This window comes from Mobula hypostoma, chromosome 16, assembly GCF_963921235.1.
Source record: "Mobula hypostoma chromosome 16, sMobHyp1.1, whole genome shotgun sequence".
Lineage (NCBI taxonomy): Eukaryota > Metazoa > Chordata > Chondrichthyes > Myliobatiformes > Myliobatidae > Mobula > Mobula hypostoma.
Window position 1 is genome coordinate 37,904,357 of NC_086112.1, and position 19,363 is coordinate 37,923,719.

At 37.7% G+C, this 19,363-nt stretch overlaps 1 protein-coding gene across 4 annotated transcripts in view; it reads right to left on the reverse strand.

The window, feature by feature from the left end:
- The window catches only part of LOC134357338 (protein prune homolog 2-like), a 338,972-nt gene that overhangs the window by 216,830 nt on the left and 102,779 nt on the right, over positions 1–19,363 (reverse strand). The window lies entirely within an intron of this gene.

Consider the following 19,363-nt stretch of genomic DNA (forward strand, 5'->3'; position numbering starts at 1 on the left):
ACTATATTGAAAGGTTTTCCCTTCAGATTCCATTTAAACCTCCACCCTCGCACTTTAAACATATGCCCTCGAGTCTTTGACACTCATACCATGGGAAATAGAGACTGGCTATCTACCCTGATAATCTTATGTAAATCTATCCTGTCATCTTTCAGCCTGTTTAATCCCTCCTGATAACTCAAACCCTTCAAGTCCATGAATCATTCCTATGAACCTTTCCTTCATGCTCTCCAGCTTGATCATAACTTTCCTACAGAGTGTGACATGAAATGCACAAAAATAATATATGCAACTGTGATGCACATAATTGGAATGTATCGCTCTTTATCTAGTTGAAGTTCCAACCCAGAACCTTGCAGAATTTTATTAGTTATATGCCATCAATTTGTGTATTTACTTATTAGTCTTACTGTTGATAATTGTCCTGCTAACCCGAGCTTTAACTTTAGATAACTATCTAGAATACATTTGTTAATGCGTTTATGAATGCTACTACTTTATTGTTGCTACCCAATGGTCTATAAATAACTCCCATGAAATTTAACTAAATGTCTCCTGAAAGCCCATAAAAACAGCACCCCCACCACTTTAATAATTTCTTTAAACAAAAAATCTATCAGATTTATCAGACACAACCTATCCTTCAGAAATCCTGCTGGCTCTCTCAGATCAGCTGAAAATTTTCAAGATGTTCAGCAATTCAATCCTTAATTATAGAATCTAGCAACTCCTCAATAACATCTGTTAGGCAAACTCATCTCCAATTCCCTGGATTCCCACTGTCAACTTATTTAAATAATCAAGTGAAATGCATAACTTTCCAAAATAACTGAATGGTTTCAAAATCAATAAAACATTAGCATTGCACATTGCAATGCTCCCTACCTTCTTTCTTTAACATCATATGAATTTGTCACTCTTTGGCACCATTATTGGCTGTCATGTGCTGTAATGTCTTCTGTTCTTCCATGGGCCAAATGACTTGTACTATACTGTGCTGTAATTATTTACTCCATTACTGTTATTTTGTTTGTAAAATCTAGCAAGCCCATCCCCTATTTCAGTTTTCTTGAAATATTTGGTATTCTATTCCCTTATAAATAATGACACAACGTTTTCAACATCTATTTTCCTATTTTTGTTTGCAATATCACCAATATCAGGTTTTCAGTACCTGCTTCTCACCACCTGCTCTTTCCTATTTGTGTTAATTTTTGATATTGTCTACTTGACTCAAGGATGAGAAACACCCCATGTATTTCTTTCTACACACTATTACTGTACTTCCTACACTTGCCTTTCTCATCTTTTGCTGCTGATTATGTCCCTGAAGGCCTTCTTCCGCGTTTTTCTATCACCACCTCGGAACTCTTTATTCAACTATGGTTTTATTTTCTCCCTTGGGTGCAAACATGCTCACATCACATTAAATTCCTTTATGGACAGCTCCTGCTAAATTTCCGTCCTTTGATCCATTGTCATCATTACTGGAATCCCAGTAGTTGTTCTGTATTTCTTCAAGATTCTAATTGTTTAATGTCATTTCACGAGTGTAAAAGAGAATGAAATATTTATTACTTCAGATTTGATGCAGCAAAAAAAACACGCACACAATAAGATAAAGAACATAATAATAAAAGATGCAATACATACATAAGATTGTTCATATACTTAGACTGATCGTATGTCCATTAAGTGACGCTAGGATCAGAGGTCCATCAGGTGACTCGGACAGGAAATGATAACGTAGTGGTGGTTGAGGGCATGGAGAGGTGGGTAGTAGGTGGATGTGTTGATCAGCCTTCCTGCTTGGGGAAGTACCTGCTTTTGAATGTGGTGATCCTGCCATGGATCCCAAGTAGCCTCCTGCCGAATGAGGGTGGGACAAACGATCCATGAGCGGGGTGGATGGGATCTTTCATGAGGTTACTGGCCCTCTTCTGGTACCATTCTGTACATACGTCCTTAGTGGCGGATAAGCTGCTGACGATGATGCATTGGGGCGTTTTGACTATCCATTGTAGAGCCTTCCTGTCAGCCGCATTGCAGTTTTATTTCAAACATTTGTTTTTAATCATACTACGATCATTATTAGAGAAAAATCATGCACCATTAGCATGTTCATTAAATCTAGCTCATTATTATTTATGATATCCAAAATTGCCTTCCTCCTGTTGTTCTGGGACATAATAGGACAGAAAATAATTTTGAACTTATCCAAGACATACATTACCTTTCAGACATACTTGGGTTGCTTATCCAAATCTACATGAAGGTTAAAATTCCTCATTGAAGCACACTTGTTTCATTACATGCTTGAATATTCTCTTCATCATTGCCTCCAACTATTTCACAGTTACTGCCAAGCAATCTGTACACAAGTCCCATGAGTGTTCAATGTTTTCTACTTCATAATTTTTCCCATAAGATCTCTACTGCCTACTTACCTTTCATTGGTCGCCATTTTATAATAAATTAGCTCATAGGGGTCTCTAAACAACGCACCTTCTCAATCCTTTTGGTTTAAAGTTTAACATGATGAAACAATTCCCTTCCTCCATCTCCAATATTCTTTTAACCCAGTTTGTGACATCCCTTAGCTTGGCAGTTAGATGAGTCAATTCTGGGTACAGGATCCTATTTGTCCCACAGTATAGTAAACCACCTATATTTGTTAAACAATGTTGCTCCTCATTCTCTCCGCTTTACCCAATTTCCTATGAGTTTTTATTCTTATCCTAAAGGGCAGGTTTATTGTGTCAAATGAAGCTAATATAGAAGATAATTTTCTCTCTTATTTGTTCTTGCTCTACACTATCAGTCAAATTAACCCACATATTCTGCATCTCTCCACAAGCTACTCAATGTACTTTTCCTCATCGCTATGCATCGAGGTGCATCAGTTCCTGCTTCAGTAATTTCAATCAGGGAGATTAAAAGAGAAAATATACAGTATGTGCTTGGGCTATTTTCATTGATAGCAGACTGCCACACCACAATCCTCGTATTTGGGACAGCATGGTAGCGTTGCAGTTAGCCTAACACTATTATGGCCCCAGTGACCCAGGTTCAATTCCCGTCACTGGCTGCAAGTACTTTGTATTTTACCCTCGTGACCACATGGGTTTCCTCCAGGAATTCTGCTTTCCTCCCACATTCCAAAACATACTGGTTAGAAGGTTAATTGGTCACATGACTATAATTGGGCGGCATGGGCTAGAAGGGCCTATTACCGTGCTGTATATCTAAATATCTATATAATTTATTTATATTTATTTATATAAAATAAGTATTCTACTCCCTACCCTGGTCTACAATTTACTTAAGTGAAGGGGGAAAAAAAAAGATCATTTGGTTCCCAGATTGATTTCTAGAACGGATGGTTTGTCCTACAAAGTGAGAATAATCGACTGTGATGACTTTCTCTAGATTTCAGCAGGCTGAGAGGTGATCTCATTGAAACACAGAACATTCTTATGTTATAAAACATGTGGCTCGATGGGGTAACACAGGGATAATTTTTCCCCTGGCTGGGTGACTTAGAATTGTGGATGACAACCTTAAAAGTAAGGGCCAGCGGTTCAGGACTGAGCCAAAAAGAAATTTACCCAGAGAATAGAATCATTAGACATTGTTAACAAGTTGGGGCTGTGAATGCAGGATTGTCAAATATTTTAAAGACAGAAATTGAAATAATTTTACATATTAATGGAATCTGGAAATATGGAATTAATAAAGGAAAGTGGTGATGACGTAGAAGAACAATTATAATCTCACTGAATGATGTCATAGGCATGGTGGATGTGGACTTGCAGGGTGTTGGAGGGCTGCTGGAATGGAATACTCCAATTTCTTACCAGAGGATGAAAAGAGAAAAGAAAGAAAGGGAATGACTATCCATATCTGCCTGTCATACAAATACAGTATATAATGTAACAACACACATCAAAGTTGCTGGTGAACGCAGCAGGCCAAGCAGCATCTCTAGGAAGAGGCGCAGTCGACGTTTCAGGCCGAGACCCTTCGTCAGGACTGACGAAGGGTCTCGGCCTGAAACGTCGACTGCGCCTCTTCCTAGAGATGCTGCTTGGCCTGCTGCGTTCACCAGCAACTTTGATGTGTGTTGCTTGAATTTCCAGCATCTGCAGAATTCCTGTTGTTTGCAGTATATAATGCGTTGCTTGGACATACAAGTTTTCAAAGTGAGACGCCATTTAACTCAGCTGGCTCAGATATCTTTATCAGTTTATAAAGCTACATATACCTGGGAATATCAACAGATGAACTCATATCTCTAATTGAGAAGGCTAACAAATGCTGATATAGTTCCTTCCTCAATTCAAATGACGTTTTTACAAGTACTGGTAAATTGCTAACTTTATTGCTATCATATAGGCTTTTTTCCGTTCACTGCCTATTTAATTTTAATGAACTGCCATTTAACTTAACATTCAAATAGTAAATTAATCATAGCAATTTATATCTTCTTGAAATCTGATCTCATGAGTATATTTTTATTTGGCCAACAGTTGATTTCGAATTATTGAAGACTGCCTTCTTTCTAAATCAATCAGGTCACATGGTCAATATTTTAAGTGTTGCTCCAATGGTTAAGAAACAACCAAAGTTCAAAACATTATTGTCTAATTTTTGACAATTAGGAAATTCAATTTATGTCCTCTATACCTTCCATATTCAGTCCTGTGAAGTTAGAAGTCAAATGTTAGTGGGCCTGATCTTTTGATAACTTGCAAGTGTACAGTACATGCCAATCGGATCCCTACACTTGGACTAGCATGTTTCTTTCAATGTTGTCCAGGATTTAATGGGAGATTGGCACTCAGCTATTAGGCAAGGCCCTATTCAACCCAAGTGCTTTCCGACCTTAAGTAGCCAGCTCTGCCTGAACAATCTTGACAGCTGTTGAAGCTGCATCACAAAACTAACCAACTATCAAACTATCATCCAGCCAGCAGCAATGGTCATCATTTCTATAATCATCAGATGATTACCAAGTTACTGCAGCTGTCTTTTTACTTTATGCTATTCTAGACATACTTATATTTGGTTATTTCCAGATTAATGGTCATGGCTGGAAAGAAGTAGGAATGCTTTAAATTATTGCTGAGGCTGGCCATTAATTCTCCAGTCAAGACACAGACTGAGATTTGTAAGCAGCTTATGCAGGATAGAAAATTGCACAACTATTGGGAATGGCTTTTATGGCAGTTGACACCACTGTACACAAAAATAATTTGTGAAAATTTAAAGTAATTATTTTTGCATAGCACACGGAAAAAAATCTCAGCCTGCAAATTTATCTCAGCTTCAGAAAACAAATCCTTCTGTTTGCAATATTTGATTTTTAAGTCGATCTTTATAACACACTTTTAAATTTCATCTTTGTTCCAGATCTATTTTAAAGAGAAAATTTCACTTATTACACAATATTATTATTACACGAAATTGTATCAGAAACGCAGCAGCAAAAGCAAATTTTATGTTCTGGTTGTTCATGAGCAGAATTTCAGGAAAAAAATTAAAAGAACAAGGTATAAAAAGGATTAACATTAAGGACAGTGCCATCACCTTCTTTCAAGAAATTTTCAAATAAAATGAAAAATCTGTTATTTTTGCTTTCATATACATAATTGTAATTGATAGTAGTAGCGTGACTAAGCAACGCTGCCATAAAATGAGATTTACAAATGGATGTTGTTAAGCAGCTAACCACTATAATTTGGCTAATTTTATTAATTGTATCTCTTTGCAAAGATAGGTTTGCAATGTGTAAGCAGAACTTGATATGAGATAATTGTTCATCAATAAAATAATGAGGAACTTTTGCCTGTTCAGCAAAAGTGATGGATACAGCCCAGTCCATTACTGGCAAAGTCCTCCGCACCATTAAGTACATGGAGCGCTGCCACAAGAAAACGGCATCCATCACCAAAGATCCCCAATATCAAGGCCACGCCCTCCTCTTCCTACTGCCATCGGGCAGAAGGTACAGAATCCTCAGCTTGCACACAACCAGGTTCAGGTATAGTTAATACCCTACAACCAGCAGTCTCCTGAACTGGCCTGGACAGCTTCACTCATCACAACTCCAAGCTGATTCTATGACTCTTCTGAGGGATTTTGAAGGACTCTAACAGTTTATGTTCTCAGTATTAGTTTTGATATTTGTAGAGTTTGCCCTCTTTTCCACATTTGGTTGTTTGCCAAACATTATGTATGGGTTTTTCACAGTTTCTATTGTATTTCTTTATTTTTCCTGTAACTGTCTGTGAGAAAATAAATCTCAAGGTGGTATATGGTAGCAGATACATACTTTGATGATAAATTTATTTTGAACTTTGAACATCTGTTAGTTTCCTCAAATGAAGTAGCTTTGAATTATCACACTTGAAGGAGGAAGGCAAACTGCTTGTGAACATGGAAGGAATATAAGATTATAAGACGTGGTAGTGAAAGTAGATGAAAGATCCTGCTTTGAAATTCAAAAGATCATGTCTAAGTTTATACCTCATTTTTTTTCATGCATAATCCACATTTTTTTAAAAAATATATTAATTTCAGTGATCTGAACATCACTGGAAAGGCCAGCAGTTATTGTTCATCCCCCTACTGCATTTGAGAACAAGCTGAAGATGAGCTGTCTTCTTGAAGCATTATAGTCCTTCTGATGGAGTTACCCCCAGTTGGGAGTTTCGGGAATTAGATCCAGAGAAAATGAAGAGCGAGTAATAAATTTCAATCAGAAACGTAAGTGACATGGAGGGGAGACTCAAGTAGCGGTGTCAAAACACCTGTTGCCCTGTCATTCTTAGAGGTGGAGTTGGCAGGCTTGGAAGCCGCCACAGAACATTTTGTAGATAACATGTACTACATCCGCTGGAAGTTAGTGGTGGAAGGAATAAATGCTTAAGATTGGTTCATGGCATGCTAATCAAGCGAGCCACTTTCTCAAGGATGAAAGAGTGCGGGCTACAACAAATCTCAAGAAGTTGGACAATGTTCATCTTCTGGAGGTTTAATGGAACTGCACTCCTTCAGGTAAAAAAAAGTAAACGACAGTGGTGGACAATGAGCAATTTTGCAACAATAATACTGCTTATTGTAAAGGGCAGTTGGTCAGATTCTCTCATTGGAGATCACTATTGCAACTTTTATGGTATTAATATTATTTGACACCTATTTGCTTGTACATAAACATTGCTTAGATATTGCTATACACAAGCATGGACTGGTTCATTTGCTGAGGATTTGCAAATAGAACTGAGGTGCTGAGGTGCTATTGGCCAGTTTTACCAGAAGTCCATGATGTCTCATTTTGATGTCAAGGAAGTCTCTCTCACCTCTGTTGGACTTCAGCCCTTGGGCCAATATTTGGCCCAAGGTTGTATTGAGGCCTGGAGATGAGTGTTCTGAAAAAACCCATGTTTGTCAGCAATGAACAGGTTAATGGCGAACAATCTGAAAACATTGCCAATAACACAATTAATCTCTTTGCTGATGATTGAGAGTAGCTTGAATGGGCAATAATTTGCCAGATTGAATTTGTCCTGATTTTGCTAACAGATCAGAGTTGGACAGTTTTTCACACTGTTGGGTACGTGTCAGTGTTGTGACTGTACCACCTTAACATCTAAGGACCTACTGACATTTCCCATGAATATACTCAAAGGCTAAGTATCCAGAGCCTCTGAGATAGAAATCTGCAAATACTTACAATTCTGCGTCAAACAAAAATATCTGTGTCTCAGTATTAAATTCCAAAATTCTCTAAAAGAAACAGCTCCTCAGAGACCACTTTCCAAAACCAAACGAAAACCAATTTCCCCCTGGGATCAATAAAGTATGACTATGACTTTGTCAGAAACTTATTTGTGCAAATGAGACCGTATTTCTCGCTACATCCAATGCCCAATACACCACTGCCTTAACAATCTTCCTGTCTGTGGCCTCCTGTATGAGGAGGCCAAATGCAAATTTGAGGAATAAGAGTTCAGCTTTGGCCTAAACATATTACAGCCTGCGGTCTCGAAACAAAATTCTCCAGTTACAAACCATTCCCTCATTCTTTCTGTTTCTATCAGAATATGTTATTTCTGCCTGTCATTGTCATTTTGCTTCAGTTCTTTTTTTTCTTTATCATTTCTTTTGTACTATTAGAAAGGCAGAGCTTGTCCAACAACTTTACTATTGGGAATACATAACAATGAAGAAGCTTAATCTGATTTTAAATGCTCCTAAACTGTCACATCTATGAGAAAAATTCCCTTTCTTCCATCCATCCCCCACTCAACTTCTTTGTTACAAAAAACTAATTTAGTTTTTCTCTGTCCATAATTCAGAGATTGGCACCTACACATTTTTTTTATATTCCTCTATCTATACTAACAGATTACCTTGAATCTCAAGAGCCCTTCTTTTACTTGGAAACTTCTAGTGTGGAACCTCTTAAATGCATTTTAAGAAGCAGATATACTACATCTCTCTATTTGTATCATCTACCCTGTTAGCACCACCTCAAAAAATTGTCATGCATTATCCTTATGACTAAAAGAAAACACTGACCCTGTTCGATCATATTATGATTTTCAAACTACCCTGCTAATAATGAATTCTAACATTTTGCTGTTAGCAGATATCACACTTACAAGATTGTAATTCCTGATTTTCTTTTTTCTTAATCAGAGGAGTTAATATTCCAGGTTACTTTGCAGCATTTCCTGATTGCACATTCAAGGAAAGATTGGTGGAATCTTATAATTCAAATTATTCAAATTATTGTAATTCAAATTCATGGTTGTTTTGGAAGCAGACTAATAATGCTCATACTGGTGTCAAAACTCAGAGACTTTAGAAAATAAATGATAAATTAGGAAAACAAGTTTAAGGAAGCCAAAGGACTAGGCCTTATTAATAAATGAGTTGGAAAAGCAAACTGTATACAGAATGTATCAAGTGAAAGTATGTTGAGAGTTGTCAAATTAAGATCATGACGGATAAGGTAGGATAAATAGCATTTTCCCAATTTATCCCAAAATATCAGAATTACACCTTCATCTGTCGTGAAGTTTGTTGACTTTGCAGCAGCAGTACAATGCATTACATACTAATTAAGAAAAAATGTGAATATATATACATACACACACACACACATTAAATAAGTAGTACAAAAATCAAGATAAAATACAGGTATTTAGTTATTTTAATGCATTTGTAAATATTCGAGAGTAAACAAGTAAACTTTTCTGGCCATTTTACAAAATGCTTAAACAGAAGGAAAAGCTTTCCTTGGTGCATAGATTTGTTCAAAATAAACAAAGTATCAGGAAACAATTTATAGAATTAATATTGCCTGAACTCAAGAAAAATCTAATTTTACAGCATGCTTTGGAAGTTGCTTTTATTAGAACACAGAACAGTACAGCCCAGGAACGGTCCCTTCGGCCAACCATGTTGGGCCAGAACAATTAAAATACTAAACAAATGGCCAACTAAACTAATCTCTTCTTCCTACATAATATCCATATTCTTCAATTTCTCTCATTTATGTGCCTTTCGAAACATCGCTTTAAAAATAAAATCACTAACATAACTGACTCTACAACCACCCCAAGCACATTCCAGACACCCACGACTCTCTGTAAAATAAAAACTTACCCCTCACATCTCCTTTGAAATTACCCCCTCACCTTAAATGTATGCCCTCTGGTATTAGACATTTTAACTCTGGAAAAAAAGATACCGTCTGTCTGCTCTAGCTCTGCCTCTCATAACTTTATAAAACACTTCTATAAAATTATGAGTCAGATGCTCCATTCAGAACAACCCAAGTATGTCCAACCTTTTATGATAGCTCATGCCCTCTAATCTAGGCAGCATCCTGATAAACCTCTTCTGTTCCCTCTCCAAAGCCTCAACATCCTTCCTATAAAGGTTGAACGCCGGTACAGCAGGCAGTGAAGAAAGCTAATGGCATGTTGGCCTTCATAACAAGGAGAGTTGAGTATAGGAGCTAAGAGGTCCTTCTGCAGCTGTACAGGGCCCTGGTGAGACCACACCTGGAGTATTGTGTACAGTTTTGGTCTCCAAATTTGAGGAAGGGCATTCTAGCTATTGAGGGAGTGCAGCATAGGTTCACGAGGTTAATTCCCAGAATGGCAGGACTGTCATATGTTGAAAGATTGGAGCGACTGGGGTTGTATACACTGGAATTTAGAAGGATGAGAGGGGATCTGATTGAAACATATAAGATTATTAAGGATTTGGACACGCTGGAGGCAGGAAACATGTTTCCGATGTTGGGGGAGTCCAGAACCAGAGGCCACAGTTTAAGAATAAGGAGTAGACAATTTAGAATGGAGTTGAGGAAAAACTTTTTCCTCACAGAGGGTTGTGGTTCTGTGGAATGCTCTGCCTCAGAAGGCAGTGGAGGCCAATTCTCTGGATTCTTTCAAAAAAGAGTTAGATAGAGCTCTTAAAGATAGCGGAGTGAAGGGATACGGGGAGAAGGCAGGAAAAGGGTACTGATTGTGGATGATCAGCCATGAGCACAGTGAATGGTGGTGCTGGCTTGATGGGCTGAATGGCCTATTCCTGCAACTATTGTCTATTGCCTATTGTGACCAGAACTGTATGCAACACTCCAGATGCTGCCTAATTAGATTTTTATAAAGCTGCAACATTACTTCCTGACTTTTGAACTAAGTGCTTCAACTAATAAAGACAACATGCCAGACACCTTCTTAACCATCTGATCAATCTGTGTAGCCACTTTCAGGAAGCTATGAACTTGGATCCTAGAATTCTTCTGCTCATCAACACTTTACATTTAACCTACCAAAGTCCAACACTTCACAGTTGACCGAGTTAAACGCCATCCACCATTTCTCTGGCCGTATCTGCAACTGACCTATATTCCACTGAATTCGCTGCCAGTCTTCTATTCTATCCACCAATACTTGTATCATCTGCAAACTTACTAACCCACCCATCTACATCCACACCATTTACAGTACATACATTACATTCAAATTTGATTAAGATTTAAAGTTGCTAAGTAAAGACAAAGCTATACTTTTGGTTCCAATGAATACTCAAACTCTTAATTGACCTGGGTGCAAACAAATCTGAGTAAAATAATCGAACATCACACTTTCCTGAATAACTAACTGAATGCTCGCACAATAACATAAAATGGGCAAAGTGTTTCATGGAACTCATGATGAATAATTCATGAATAAACAGCATTAAGAGAAATTAATGCTGTCATTCTTATCTAAGTAAATTCAACTAAATAATTTTATTTCAACCAGCAAACTAATAGTACAGTACCTGTAATCAATTGTTAAATGTGCTTCGTTCATGCTACTTAACTCATTTATTCTATTATAAATTCATATGTACAGAAAAAAGGTACAATACAAATATCAAAACACTGTAAGCATATTGCCAAACTTCTTGAGTCGACTCTGTGAGGTAACTGAGAGCAGAGCATGTTGTTAACATCATTCAATTTATGGAAAAGCATTCATAAAGAAACTGAGTTCCACTAGGTGGAGCTAAAATACAGACAATTGCTCTTTTATTACATCTGTTCTGAAAATTCAAAAGTTAAACTTCTGCAAGAACTGACCTCAAATAACCACATTTATTAAGTCCAAGTAAGTTGGTGATTGGGGTCAGGAGACTGGCCTGTCCTATAATGACAAATCTCATCTAACCCTTTCTTCAAAGAATAAATGAAAAGTTATTTCATGAAGCAATTCAGCCCATGGTAACTTTCTCAGTCAATCCCGCCTTCCAGCATGAGGTTCATAGCCCTGCAGTTCTTCAAGTATATGTCTCAGCACTGTTTAAATACATGGAGGGCTTCTACCACCAGCACTCCTTCAGGCAGAGTTTCAGGCCCCTGAACCACCTGCATGAAACAAATATTTTCTCACCTCTTTTCTGATCCTTCCATCAATTACTTTAAATCTAATTTCCTCAGTGTTTGATAAGAAGAGTATATCCTTCCTATTTACTCTATCTAGGCTCCTCATAATTTTGAGTATCTCTATTAGGTACTCCCTTTTCCTCGTCCATTGCATTAGTGGCAATTCAAAACAAGCTTATTCCTGAGATAAAACGGTTTGTCTTCTGCAGAATGATTAAAAACACAATGCCTATATCGTTCTGAATTTAGTACGCCAAGAAGCAATCTTGCATGATACTAAGGGAGCTTGAAAAGGCAGATACTGTGAAGATGTTTCCCCTTAAAGGGGAATCTGGAAATAGAGAGCAGGATTTCAAAGTAAGAAGTCGCCCATTCACACTTCAAAGTGAATTCATTATCAAATTATGTATATGTCACCATATACTACCCTGGGATTTATTTTCTTGCTCAATTGGAAGGGGAGCATTTCCTGTGATGGACTTGTCTGTATCTACCACTTTTTGTAGCTGGCCGGAGACTTATTTCCTCAGAGAAGTTATGAGGGCTGAATCATTGAAAACATTCAAGGGCAGGACATGTCCACAGGGTAGATAAGGGTAATGGAAACAGGCAGTTATGTATTTATATTTGTGCATGGTATATAATCAAATTTTATTTATATTTATTGTGTTTTATTATTGTGTCCTTTGTGCTTATTGTATTTTCTTATGCCATATTGGATCTGGAGTAACAATCATTTCATTCTCCTTTACACTCGTGTACTGACGAATGACAATAAACAATCTTGAACCTTATGTTGAGCTAAGGCCAAGACCAACCATCGTCTTATTGACAGGGCAAGCCACAAGGCTTCCTTCTGTTGTTACTTTTTTTTAATGTTTTTATTACCAAATTGTGTCTACTTGGAACCATTTAATAAAGAAATATTATTCAAAGCTTTCACAGAGATAAAGGATAGCAAGGACAGAAGCAAAGGGAACGCAAAAGCTTGGTCAACGAGATATGTTTATGGAAGATCTTAAATATGGAAGGAGAGGCTGCAAAGCAAAGCATTTCTTTAAACTGAGCTCCAGTAATGGAATATACAGAATATACATGGGGTGGGCTAGAAGAGAAATACTTACAAAGTCCATTAGGCAGAACAGGTAAATGCACATCAAGGGAATTCAAAGCTAAATTGCATTTATTTTAATACAAGGAATGTAACCAGTAAAGTGGATGACTCTAAACTCTCAGTAACAAGGTGTCTATTGTTGCCATCACTGAGTCATGGATGAAGAATGGGCGGGGTTGGCAAATTAATATCCCAGTATATAGAAGTTGCAGGTGAGACAAAGCAATAAATAAAAAGGGAGGAGGTATTGCATTGCTAGAAAAAGATTGTATTACTTCAGCACTGGGGTGGGGGGGGGGGGATATCCTAGAAGGTTCTTTAAACCTGACCAAATGGGTAGAGATTAAAAACAAAACTGTGTCACTTTGAGGCTGTATTGCAGTCCTAACAGTCAACAGGAGTTAAACTATACAGGCAGAAATCAGAGAGGTGCAATAAGAATATATCTACAGTTCTCTCTAGAAAATAGGAGGTTAAGAAGGGATATGATTGATGTCAGTAACATTATAAGGGGTATAGACTGGGTAGACAGCAGGAAACCTTTTCCCATATCAAAGATAGATAAAACCAGAGGGTGTGGGTTAAGAGATTTAGAGGGGTATTTTGTTTTCCCACCTAGTTGATGGTAAGAACCTGGAACTCCTGAGAGAGTGATTGAAGCTAGGTCATTGACAGTCCTTAAGAGTTGTCTAGATGAGCATTTCAATTGCCTCAACACAAGGGCTATAGACCAAACACTGGAAGGTGGAAATGGAAGAGTGCCCACTAGTCCACGTGGATGAGTTGAACCAAATGGTTTGTTACCACACTGTACAATGATATGATTCTACCGACAAGATTTTTTACGCTCCAAACTTGTCAACTGCAAGTTTAAGAGGGTAAGTGTAAGAATGATCAGACAGATGAATAGCCCATACCTAACATTACATAAGTCAATGTTCCCTGTTTACTTTTATCTCTGATGTTTCCTCCCAGACTTCCCCCACCAACCCCACTTCGGATTCTCCTCCAGTCCTCCCACGTTTGTCCCTTTCCCATACCTGCCCCTCGTGGTTCCATCTACCAGTTATCCATACTTGCAGCCAACAGGTCCCCACCTTCCAGCACCCTATCTACAGTCTCCTGTAACTCCGTACCAAAGTGAAAAATAATTACTTTGTTAAGCTACAGTTCATGTTCTGTGGAAAAACATTATATGCAGAAATCGAAAGTACAAGGATTCATTTAACCGTGAAACAAGTGCCAATGGAGTCTGTTAAGGCCATTCCAGTGCTAACTTAATATGGTTTGCACTAGTATTACATTCTGTAACACATACCAATTTTACTTTGTTTATTGTGTATTTAGGTCACTAACTTTAGAGAAAAGGCAACATAAATGCTATAAACAAAAATGAACCGTTGAGAGGAATGGAGTCGTCGACACTAAGGTTTTCTTCTTTCCCATTTTCAAGTTGTTAGTATTGCCCAAGTCTTTTAGTTTAGTTCACTAATTCTGTTTAGTTTAGCTTTTTTTTGGGATGGAGTTTGTTTTTTTTCTATTTTTTTTCTTTTTCATGATTTTTCTTCAGTTTTTTTTGCTTTGTATTATTTATTGTTATTCTACACGATTGGGAGCTTCGTCAATTTATACTATTTGGCTTTACAATTACTCATTTTAAGTGTAACAATGTATCTCCTACTATTTGTATTTTTGCTTTGTTATGTTTTCATTCTATGAAATCAATAAAAAGATTGAAAAAGCAAGAAAGAACAAAAGTGAACTTCTTAGAGTTACCATAACTGATGGTACAACTCTTCTCAGCCAACCTAAAGGAATTAATTTGATGAGCCTAGATTAAGGTATCAAACAGCTTGTGTCATCTTTCACAATGAGTTTATTTTCTACCATTTGATGTTGTCTGGAAACTCATGGTCATAGAGCTGTTAGGCAGAGAAACAGGTCCAACTCGCTGATGGCTATCATGATGCCTCTCTACGCTAATCTATTTGACTGCACTAGGGCCTTACCCATCTAATCCTCTTCTATCCAAGCACCTTCTAAACATTGTATTTGTATCTGCCTTTACTAGCTCATTCCAGAAAAACAGCCTTCTGTGTGCCTCTCAGATTTCACTAAAATTTCATCCCCCTCACCTTAAACCTCAGCTCTCTAGTTTTAGACTCACCTATCCGGAGAAAAAGACACTGACTATCTAGACTATCCATACCACTCAACCTTTTAAATCTTACTAATGTAGCCCTTCAGCCTTCTATGCTGAGACCTAGCCTATCCAATCTCTCCTTGTAACAGAGCCCTTCACTCCAGGCAACATCCTGGTGTTTCTCTTCTTCACATTTTCCGTACTCACTCCTAATCAACCCATGATGTTCCAGGTGAACACAAATCTTGCACCTTAGAATTTTTTCTTAGAATTTTGCTACAGCTGATGCATGGAAACCTTGTACCATTGTGATTCTGTAATTACCAGATATGCTGTTGTTCTAGATCAAACTAACCTGAAAATTATGGCACATAAAGAAGTGAAAGCCTCTAACCTGCACTGATTTATATGAGATTATGGATAATCTGTACCTGAACTCATATGGTCATTTTATCCAAAACCACATATAGAAAAGCCAGTGGTTAGGACTCACATACACCAGCAGAGTTTGTTTTGGAGAAAGATGCAACGATTTCACGGAAAATGGAGCTGGATAAACATACACAAACAAACTATATGCAGGGCTGGAGGAGATGAGCGAAATGGACAGAATCAACATACTGAATGTTGTCCTTCCACACTGTGATCATTCTGTGATTCTGTGTTCCCCGTATTTCATGTGTTTCTTTTATAGAGTTACACATTCTTTTCATAGAGGGTAGCCAAGAACATTTTGACAAAATAACCCATTTTCTTTCATGTCATCGTCATTCAACTCAAAACAAGATTTAAAGTTTCCTGTAAATAAGTTCTCAACTCTATTTTTTAGCATTGATCATGGGAACTACCAGTTAAAACTATTCTTTTCATACACCCAAATTTCTTTTCAGCCAAAAATTATCCACATTTAATGACTAACTATGATAAGGTCAGATGGGAGACACATTTGAACTTACCTTATTTGATGAAAATAAGCAGACACATCTGCAATGTATGCAAGTATTTCAAAGTAAATTAGAAGTATAGAAACATGGAAAATATGTATGTTCAAAGGCCATCTCAAGAATAAATAGAGGGGCAAAAGTTCTATGTAAGATCTCCTCCATCTCTCTCAGCTCCATATCTAGATGACCATGCTGATCATCAAGAGGACCAGTTTTGTCCTTTCCTATCCTTTTGCTCTTACCATATCTGTGAAAGCCCTTGGATTCTCTACCATTTTGCCTGTTAGAGCAACCTCAAGCCTTCTTTTAGCCCTCTTCATTTCCCTCTTAAAGGTTGTCTTGCATTTCTTATACTCAAGAGCCTCATTTGTTCTTTGCTGCCTACACCTACCATGCACCTCCTTTTTCTTCTTAACCCTGGGCCTAAAGATCTCTTGAAAACCAAGGTTCCTTAGGCCTGTTAGCCTTGCCTTTTATTCCAACAGGAACATACAAACACTCTACTCTCAAAATTCCACATTTGAAGGTTTCCCACTTACCAAGCACCCCATTGCCAGAAAACAATCTATCCCAAACCATACTTATTAGATCCTTTCTGATGCCATCAAAATTGGCCTTTCTCCAATTTGGAATCTCAACCTGAGAACTAGCTCTACCCTTCTCCATAATTGTCTTGAAACTAATGGAATTATGATCACTAGATCCAAAGTGTTCCCTATACACACTTCTGTTACTCACCCTGTTTTGTTCCTGAGAAGATAACATTCTACCAGAGGTGCTCAAAGGTGTCTTAAAGAAATGCAATATCCCTATTGATTTCTGGGAATCTCTAGTCCACTCAAAGTGGAGGAAGTACATTCGGGATAGTATTTTGAACCTTGAGGCTAAGCAGTGGCAGCATATAAAACCCCAACATAAATGGTGGATGGAGCATACCAGCTCACAAACTACCACTCAAACCGACAACACCTACCTATTTGTGGGAGAATCTTCAATGCCAACATTTATCTCATTAGCCATCAAAGAAAGTACATAAACCAGAGTGCAAGCAAGTAATCCTCAATCTTGAGTGACTGCCTGAGAAGGTGGTGCATAATGTGGGAACAAAATACCTACCTTAAACCTACAAAGGGGGAATAAATGTAAATACTGATTCACTGAAATAAGATTTTACCTGCTGATTAGAAATTGCATTTTGAACATAACTATGTCATTTGTGCTTTTATTCTTGCGATTGTTAGCTTCACTCTTTGTGATTTTAGTCATACATTATGTAAAGAGCATTCCTTTAAAAACTAATGGTATAACAATTTTTCATCTAAAGATTTTGCACATGCATCAAGAAACGCCAGTTCACTGTTCATTGTACTCATAAATATTTTATAGTCTTTGTTATGACTCATCTCAGTGGTGACTGTAGGCTCAGTTTTACTGTACAGTTCATCAACTTCCCAGCATGCTGTATAATGAATGTTTCACTTACAGTGCTAATTGCCAAACAAAGGCTCTTTCAACCTTTCACCTTTATGTTTCACAACATTATCCCCAATTGCTGATTTGGTTGCACATCAAATTTGAACAGATAAAATATTAACTATATAATCAATGTTATTCTCTTTAATCCTCCAAGCCTTTAAATGAATCATTTAATGAGAAGGCACAAATTACTGAAAGTTTAAATACCTAGAATGGTGTCATAATAAGACTTTGAAAGTTATACATTTTGCTCATTTCTGCCAATATACAAAGCTGAGACAAGGAAGTTGAGCTGTTCTACCAGCATAAGCTATGAGTGTGAAGCTCCAAATATTTAGAAATAGCAGTGTTAACTTGACTTTAAATTACTTACTGTTATAATCAAAATAGTTACTCTTCTTGTAGAACAGATTTTATATTATGCAATGGCAAAGTTCTCAAAAATACAGCAGCATAATTTGGGCAGCACTGTTTTTGGTTCCTCATCCAGTTTCACAGAAGGAGGTTCTTACTTTCACTGTGACAACTCTGAGGTGCTGAAGTGAGGGGTGCAGAATCTAACAAATATAGTGCCTATAAAAGGTATTCACCCACCCCCCGCCCCTTTAGAAGTTTTCATGTTTTATTGTTTTACAACACTGAATCACAGTGGATTTAATTTGGCTTTTTTTAAAAACACTGATCAACAGAAAAGACTCTTTTCTGTCAAAGCGAAAACTAATTTCATCAAATTGGTCAGAATTTATTACAATTGTTAAACACAAATAATTGATTGCATAATTACTCACCCCCTTCAGGTCAGTATTTAGCAGATGCACTTTTGGCAGCAATTACAGCCTTGAGTCTGTGTGGATTGGTCTCTATCAGCTTTGCACATCTTGACAATGCAACTTTTCCCCATTCTTCTTTACAAAACTGCTCAAGCTCTGTCGGATTGCATGGGGATCGTGAGTGAACAGCCCTTTTCAAGCCTATCCATAAATTCTCAATAGGATTGAGGTCTGCAGTCTGTCTTGGCCAGTCCAGGACATTAACTTTGTTGTTTTTAAGCCATTTCTGTGTAGCTTTGGCGTTATGCTTGGGGTCATTGTCTTGCTGGAAAACAAATCTTCCTCCAAGTCACAGATCTTTTGCAGACTGCATAAGATTTTCCTCCAGGATTTCCCTGTATTTGCCTGCATTCATTTTGCCCCTTGCTTCACAAGCCTTCCAGGGCCTGCTGCAGTGAAGTATCCCCACAGCATCACGCAGACATCACCATACTTCACGGTAAGGTTGGTGTGTTTTTGGTGTGTTTTTGATGATGTGCAGTGCTTGGCTTATGCCAAACATAATGTTTAGTCGAATGGCCAAAAAGCTCAATTTTAGTTTCATCAGGCCATAGAACCTTCTAGTCGACTTCAGAGTCTCCCACATGCCTTCTAGCAAATTCTAGCCAAGATTTCATGTGAGATTTTTCAACAGTGGCTTTCTCTTTGTCACTCTCCCACAAAGCTATTACTGATAAAGTACCTGAGCAACAGTTGTATGTACAGTCTCTCCCATCTCAGACACTGATGCTTGTAACTCCTCCAGAACTGCCATAGGTCTTTCAGTGGCCTTCCTCACTTGTCCCCTTCTTGGATGGGCACTCATTTTTTGAGGACAGCCTGCACTAGGCAGATTTACAGCTGTGCTATATTCTTTCCATTTCTTGATGATTGACTTAACTGTACTCCAAGGGATATTCAGTG